Here is an 8,482-nt window from a genome sequence, read left to right as displayed (position 1 = left end):
AATCCGAGATAACAAAGTGTGGAGCTGAATGAACACAGCAGGCCAAGCAGCAGCTTAGGAGCACGAACCCTGATGTTTCGGGCCTAGTCCCTTCATCAGAAAAGGGGAATGGGGAGAGGGTTCTGAAATAAATAGGGAGAGGCGGATCAAAGAGGGAGAGAGGAGAAAATAGTTGGAGCGGTGAAGGCAGCCGAAAAACTGCTCGATGTCCAAACGTGAGTGGTATTCATTGATGTGTGTGTGGAGGGGGATAAAGGTGAGCCCCCTCTTGAGGATTGACCATTTGACCTCAGTGAGGGGGAGGTCTAGGGGGGATGGTGCAAACTCGGCAGGACTCAGCGTGGCTGTCTCCTCTGGGGCTGCTGGCTGTGGAGGCTGTGGGCTTTTTGGCCTGCTGTGTTCATCCAGCTCCACGCTTTGTTATCTCATGTACATATTTTGCTTCACGTGCTGTTCTCAATTATCTGATTCTGGTGTTGGTGTGGTGTAAATCATGTCCCACTAACTTGAGGATTTTGCAGAGGTGACAAAGAAAGTTGATGAAGGCAGAGAGGGTAAACATTGTTAGGATGCACTTCGGAAAGGTGTTTGAAAAGGTTCCTCGTGGTAGACTGCTTAGATCACATGGAATCCAGTGGAAGTTAGTGGTTTGGATCAAAAACTGGCTTGAAGGCAGGAGGCACAGAGTGATGGTGGAGTGTTATATATCGGACTGGAGACCTGTGACCTGGGGTGTGTCACAAAAATCAGTGCTGGGACACTGCTTATCCATAATTTTATATAAATCATTTAGATAGAAGCATAGGAGGGATGGTTAGTAAGTTTGCAGATGGCCCCAAAATTCATGTTGTTCGGGACAGTGAAGAATGTTATCTCAAGAATACAACGGGACCTTGATCAGATGGGCCAATGGGCCAAGGAGAGGCAGATAGAGCTTAGATAAATGTGAGGTGTTGCAACTTGGTAAGGGAAACTGGTAGGGCAGTACTTATAACTTAATGGTAGGGCCTTGGGGAGTGTCACCAAACAGAGGCATTGGGGTGCAGATGCATAGTTCCTTGAAAGCGGAGCCACAGTTAGACAGGGTGGCGAAGAAGGCATTTGGCATGCTTGCTTTTATTGATCAATGTGTTCAGTGTAGGAGTTTGGATGTTACGATGCAGATGTATAGAACATTGCCACTTTTAGAATACTGCACTCAGTTATAATATCCCTGCTACAGTTAAGTTGTTTAGTTGAAAGGTTTCAGAAAAAAAACAGATTTACAAGGGTGCTGCTTGGATTGAATGGTTTGAGCTACAGGGAGAGGAGGCTGAATAGGCCGGGGCTGATTCCCTGGAACGTCAAAGGCTGAGGCGTGACCTTATAGAGGTTTATAAAATCATGAAGGACTTGGATGGGGTGAATTGCCAATATATTTTCCTCAGGGAAAGAAATCCAAACCTGACAGCAAGGGTTTAAGTTGAGAGGCGAAAGATTTAAAAGGGACCTGAGGGACAGTTTTACATTTAGAGAATGCTGCATGTATGGAGGAGGCGGTATAATCTCAGCTTTTAAAGAGCATCAGGATTGGTAAATGAATAGGAAGGGGACAGAGGGATACGGGCCCAATGCTGGCAAATGGGAGTAAAATAATTTAGGATATCTGGTCCGAATAGACAAGTTACAGCAATCAGAGATAATGGGAACTGCAGATGCTGGAGAATCCAAGATAATAAAGTGTGAAGCTGGATGAACACAGCAGGCCGAGTAGCATCTCAGGAGCACTAAAAGCTGACGTTTCAGGCCTGGACCTTTCATCAGAGAGGGGGATGGGGAGAGGGTTCTGGAATAAATAGGGAGAGAGGGGGAGGTGGACTGAAGATGGAGAGAAAAGAAGATAGGTGGAGAGAGTATAGGTGGGGAGGTAGGGAGGGGATAGGTCAGTCCAGGGAAGATGGACAGGTCAATGAGGTGGGATGAGGTTAGTGGGTAGGAAATGGAGGTGCGGCTTGAGGTGGGAGGAAGGGATGGGTGAGAGGAAGAACAGGTTAGGGAGGCAGAGACAGGCTGGGATGGTTTTGGGATGCAGTGGGGGGAGGGGATGAGCGGGGCTGGTTGCAGCGGGGGGAGGGGATGTGCCCAGCTCATCCCCTCCCCCCACTGCATCCCAAAACCAGCCCAGCCTGTCTCTGCCTCCCTAACCTGTTCTTCCTCTCACCCATCCCTTCCTCCCACCCCAAACCGCACCTCCATTTCCTACCCACGAACCTCATCCCACCTCCTTGACCTGTCCGTCTTCCCTGGACTGACCTATCCCATCCCTACCTCCCCAACTATACTCTCCTCTCCACCTATCTTCTTTTCTCTCCATCTTCGGTCCACCTCCCCCTCTCTCCCTATTTATTCCAGAACCCTCTCCCCATCCCCCTCTCTGATCAAGGGTCTAAGCCCGAAACGTCAGCTTTTAGTGCACCTGAGATACTACTTGGCCTGCTGTGTTCATCCAGCTTCACACTTCATGAAGTTGCAGCAATCAGTCTGTTTCCATCCTTTATATCTCTCCAGCTCTTGGATCTTAATTTGCAATTCTAAATTACCAGATTGTAATTGGAATGTTTGGAGTCGAAGCCAAACCATTTGTGACTTATTCAATGCACTGAACTTAATATCCACCATCCATGAAGGGATGGGAGTGATGTGAGGAATGTTGGAGTGGCTTGGGAACCAGAGTTCAATATATTCCAGATCAGATGGATTAGTCTAAGAAATTATGTTTATAATTGTGATCCAGTACTTCCTGACAGTGATATTACTTGATCAGAATTAGAATTTGTTTCAAGTATTTGCTTCAATTTGATTTGGGAAGAGGCAGGCATTTTTTGCATGGCTAACAGTTCAGTTTGTTTAGTGCGCAGAATTGAACAGCACAAAATCAGACTCTTTTACAACTGCAGGCACATTGACACTGCAGGCAGTTACACATTCCAAAGAAACAGATGGGGTGGGATGGTTTTGGAGGGAAGGGGTGGTGATTTGCCTTTTTTGCAATGAAGAGTCATATTTATCGAGGGAGATAGACCCAATGTCTTCAGCGAGTGGTTCCTGCCGGCTGTGCACTGCCTGAGAGGGCGCTGGAAGCAGAATCATTTGTGAGCCTCAGGAAAGAGTTGAATGATGAGAGATTTATAGGGCATCGGTAAGACCATGGTGGGTGGGACTGGTGAAGTCTGCTGATGCAGACAGTGACAGGCTGAAGTACCTTCCTCTGTGCTGGGTCATTCTCTGAGTGGGCGGTTCTGTACCAATTGTTGCTGCAATCTCACTGACCCTCCGGTCGTCACGGAGTTGGTTGATGGGGTTTGTTAGTGACATGCTCCACCTCATCTGATTGGTACATTTCCAATGATCTACATTCATTGCGAAGAGATTTTTATAGAAAAGGTCTTGAAAAAGTACTGGTGTAAACCGACTGTCGGTTTTCCCCGGTTAGGAAACCCAGGAGTACGGGAACAACAGTAAAAACTGTCAGCAGTGATTTACAAGTCTTTGCACTCAGTCAGGCTGATGGGAAATATGGAAGGTAACTGGGACCTAAGGTAGTCCAGTATTACAATGGCATTGCTTGTTGGCCGTTATTGGCTAAGATCAAGGGTGTGTTTATACCTGTTCTTATCATTGTGGACTGAGAAGAGGAGACAGTGACTGTGTAGGAGGTGGAAGGAAGATGTCAGGTTGATTGTGCACCCTTGCAACTGGTGGATCTTAATGCTGGCTTTGGCCTAATGCTGGTTCAGGGGAGCAGCAAACCTGCAGTGAAGGCTGCAGCAAGTGCTCATGCCCTGGGTCAGGGGGTCCGGAACACCATCCACGTTTCCGCAAAGAAGGTGGATGAAGGTGCACCTGTGGACCACACCTTCTGTGTGAAGAGGGTCCTGTTGGACTGTTGTGGGTTTGCTGCTGTGGACATTTACTGCCTGCAGGATTTCCCTGGAGGAGGATTTTACGATGTAACCTTCAGGAGCGCCAAGCTTTGTGAGCGCTTCCTGGAGGTTTTCAAGGAGAAATGAGGTGAGAGCCCCCTCTCGGCATTGACCGCTGTCCCACTGTTCGTGATGCCAGCGCAGAGGAGACGTATGGTGACTGTACACACGTACAACCCGCATGTGCCAGCAGCTGATGTCCTGACCTTCCTTGGAAGGTACGTGAAGGTGGAACGGGACCTGACCAACATCCTGGACCCCTTCAGGATCTGGACAAGTAAGAGGCAGGTCAGGGTGATGCCAAGGATGGGCGTGGACGGGAACATCATACACCCACCGGCCAGCTTCGCAATTGGTCGGAGCAAGGACTACCTGACCTATGCAGGGCAACCCAAAGTCTGCCATGCCTGTGGTAGGTCAGGTCACGTGGCGGCCGACTGCAAAGTCACCATCTGCAGGAACTGCAAGGAGGAGGAACACCTTGCAAAGGATTGCCCAAAGGAAAAAAGCTGCAACCTTTGCAGGGAAGTGGGCTACAGCTACCGGCCGTGACCGCGGCGGGGGACCACCTACGCCCAGTTCGTTAGCAGGGGCAATGTGGGGCAAGCCACCCCCCACCGGGAGGAGAGGCAGGCACCAGGCCCATGCAAAGACCTTTGTCCTACTGTGCAGGAGGGCCAGGTCGTGCAGGAGGGACCAGCCACGCAGGATGGACTCGAGGCCAGCAAAGCGCCCCTGCAGGCCCCGCTTTCCCCCACCCCTGACAACCCGGAGTCGATGGACGAGGCACAGTTGATCCAGGGGAGTGGACAACAGTCCGGAAGGCAAGGAGGAAAGCGTGCTGGAGGGCCCCAGCGGTACAGAGTGAGCAGTTGGCCATCCTGCAGCAGCTTCCACCCCTTCTGGCTACATCCACGCCAGTCATTCTCGGTGGAGACTTCAGCTGCATCATCGATGCAGATGGAAGATCCAGCGTGGGGACAGCGGGTGGGGAGTAAACTGGACGCCACGTCCAGATTCCTGCTGGGCACAGTGAAGGACGCCAAGCTGCTCAATGTCTTCAGCACCCCTGTAGACGGAGCGCAGCAGAGATACACCTGGTCGCAGCCACACGGGTCTATCCGCTCAAGGTATTGTTCTCTGACCACTGCCTCCTGCTGGCCAACTGTCACTTACAGGATGACCAGCAGGCCGGCAAGGGGGTGTGGAACCTCAACACGACTCTGTTGACCCCAGAGAACGTCAAGGAGCTTAAGAGGGAGTACGCTGGTTGGAGAACCATGAAACCCCTCCTTGAGTCTCTGGGCGACGGGTGGGAGACAGTGGAGGAGAACATCAAGAGGTTATTTGTGCTCAAGGGTGTTCGGAAGGTGAGAGAGAGGCGGGGAAAGCTGTCGCGACTCCAGGAAAGGACGCAGAACCTGCTCCTTCTGCAGTCGATGGGGGTCGATGTCACGGAGGACCTCCGCAAGGTGAGGTGCCAGCAAGCTTCGCTCTTCACCGCGGAGGCCTCCAGGGTAATCTTCCAGTCCAGGGTCCGCTCCGTGGAGCAGGACAGGATGTGCTCGCGCTTCTTCTTTCAGAAGGTGCACAAAGAGAGCTCTGTGCTCAGCTAGCTGAAGGAGGACGACGGCTCGGTGACATCGTCTCGGCCCGACATTTTGAGGATTAGCAGATCCTTCTATGCCAGACCGTATGATGCGAAGCCCACGGCCAGCACGGCCTCCGAGTTGCTCCTGTTGTCTATCACGGAGGTCTTAGACGGCAAACGAGGGAGTGGCTGGACCGGCAGACATCCCTGGACGAGCTGACCAGAGCCCTCAAGTACTTGGAGAGGAATAAGACTCCCAGGAGCGACGGCTTACCGGTCGAGCGCTATTCCGCTCTGTGGGACCTGGTTGGCTAGGACCTGCTGGAGGTGTACGATCATGCGCTTCAGGCAGGGGAAATGTGCAAGTCCATGGGGAAGGGCTTCATAACCCTCATTTACAAAAGGAAGGGGGAGAGGGAAGAAATTAAGCATTGGTGTCCCATTTCACTATTGAACGTGGACTACAAAATCCTGGCCAAGGTCATAGCCAACCGGGTCATGTCTGTCCTGGAGTTGCTGATTCACACTGACAAAACCTGTGCTGTGCCGGGCAGGAAGATCGCCGAGGGCCTCGCACTCATCAGGGATACAATCGACTACGTGCAGGACAGGCGGGTGGACACCTGCCTCGTCAGCCTGGACCAGGAGAAGGCCTTCAACAGGGGGCCTCATGCTTACGAGGAACGTCCTCTCCAAATTGGGGTTCGGGGAGGGCATCCGCAATTGGATCTGGCTGCTCTACACAAACATCGTTAGCGCAGTCTCGATCAACGGGTGGGAATCGGACAGTTTTCCCGTCAGGTCTGGAGTCAGGCGTGGCTGCCCGCGCTCTCCTGCCTTGTTCATGTGCTGTGTGGAGCCCTTCGCTGCATCCATCAGGAAGGACGTGAGCCTGAAGGGCGTGACTATCCCAGGCAGCGGAGGCCTTCAGGTCAAGACTTCCCTGTACATGGACCACGTCGCCGTCTTCTGCACAGATCATCGGTCGGTGAGTAGGCTGTTGGACATCTGCGGCCAAAGTCAAGAGGGGTAAGAGCAAGGCCATGTTCTTCAGGTACTGGGACGACTGCTCCTTCATCCCCTTCACCATCAGGACAGACTACCTGAAGGTGCTGGGTGTTTGGTTCGGTGGAGCTGGGGCGTGCACTAAGAATTGGGAGGGGCGTATCACCAAACTGAAGCAGGTGCTGGGCAGGTGGACGTTCCGGTCCCTCTCCATCACGGGTAAGAACCTGGTTGTCAGGTGCGAGGGGCTTTCGGTACTGTTGTATGTGGCGCAGGCCTGGCCTATTCCCTGGACCTGCGCCGCTGTGGTCACCTGGGCCATCTTCCACTTCATTTGGGGATCGAGGATGGACCGGATCCGCAGGGACACCATGGACAAAGACCTGGAAAATGGGGAGAAAGGGCGTACCGAACGCCACCCTCACCCTAATGGCTACCTTTGTGTGTGGCTGCATCAAGCTGTGCGTAGATCCTCAGTACGCAAACACCAAGTGTCACGACTTACTGAGGCTCTACCTGTCCCCGGTGTTGCGAAGGATGCACCTGGCCTCATTGCCGCAGAATGCTCCGAGTCGTTGGACCGTCCTGTACCACCTGTCGTTCGTGGAGAAATTTTTGAAAGGAAACACCTTTGACCACAAGGCCATCTGGCAGTGGTCAGCACGTAGTATCCTCAAGAACCTTCGGGAAAAGGAGAGGGTGGATCCTGTCATGTGGTTCCCCATGCAGACTACCAAAGTCATTTGGCAGAATGCCTCATCGCCAGAACTTTCAAACTAGCACAAGGACGTTGCTTGGCTGGCGGTGAGAGGGGCTCTGCCAGTGAGATCCGTTATGCACGCCCAGAATCTCTGCGCCACTGCACGCTGCCCTCGACGCAGCTGTGGCGGGGTGGGCGGCGAGACTGTCTATCACCTCCTTCTGGAGTGTGCCTATGCACAGGAGATCTGGAGGGGGATGCACTGGTATTTGTCGAGGTTCATCCCGAGCAACTCCGTGACACGGGACTCCATGCTCTACGGGCTGTTTCCTGGGAGGCACACCGAGACCAACATCAACTGTGCCTGGAGGACCGTCAATGCGGTGAAAGACGCTCTTTGGTCTGCCCGCAACTTGCTGGTCTGTCAGCTGAAAGAACTGACCCCGACCGCATGTTGCAGACTGGCGCACTCCAAGGTCCTGGACTACGTGGTGAGGGAGGCACTAAAGCCTGGGGCAGCCACCACCAATGGCGCGGTGGGGAAGGACCACCCTATGAAACCCCTCGTCCAGAACAGAAAAAAGTGCCCGATCTGGTAACTGGGCCCAGCTGGCGCCTTCCCCAACTGGTCAGGGGGCCAACAGGGACTGTGTGGGGTGAACACTGCCGGTGTATTTTCTCTTGCTTTTTTTTTCCCCCTTTAGTTGGTGTACGTACGCCCTGGGAAACCCAGAGCAGCTTGCATGACTGGGTAGGTGTATGAATGTGTTTTTTTTGTACATCTTATGAATAAAGTATATTTTTTCAAATAAAAAAGAGTTCTTATCAGCTTTAATATCAGATATGTTCTTTACTTAAGGACCCTATATTAAACCGATTTTTGGAACAGGAGCTTGCTCTGTCCTCTCCATGCATCATCCTGGTATTGCAGTGTTTCTAGGAATGGTGCAGTCTCGTTAAACCAATTTTAAAAACAGCCTTATCAAAAACTGAAGAAGGGTGTCTAGGCCTGAGGCATCGGACTTCCTGCTCCTTTGCTGCTTGGCTTGCTGTGTTCATCCAGCTCTAGACCTTGTTATCTCCAGCAGCTCAGCACTCTGGAACCATAACAGTCCTTCAGCCCAACAAGTCCACATCAAACCTCAGAGCATCCCAGCCAGACCTAAACCCCACCTAATCGACCTCTCCCTTAACACTACAGGTAATTTAACATGGCTAATTCAC

General features: G+C 52.2%; 1 pseudogene; it reads left to right on the top strand.

Moving 5' to 3' along the window:
- Positions 1-8,054: 8,054 nt before the first annotated feature.
- Positions 8,055-8,214, top strand: LOC132207746 (U2 spliceosomal RNA; annotated as a pseudogene).
- The last annotated feature ends 268 nt before the right edge of the window (positions 8,215-8,482 follow it).

Source organism: Stegostoma tigrinum, unplaced genomic scaffold, assembly GCF_030684315.1.
Source record: "Stegostoma tigrinum isolate sSteTig4 unplaced genomic scaffold, sSteTig4.hap1 scaffold_143, whole genome shotgun sequence".
Taxonomy (NCBI): Eukaryota; Metazoa; Chordata; class Chondrichthyes; order Orectolobiformes; family Stegostomatidae; genus Stegostoma; species Stegostoma tigrinum.
This window is presented reverse-complemented; position numbering and strand designations above follow the sequence as displayed.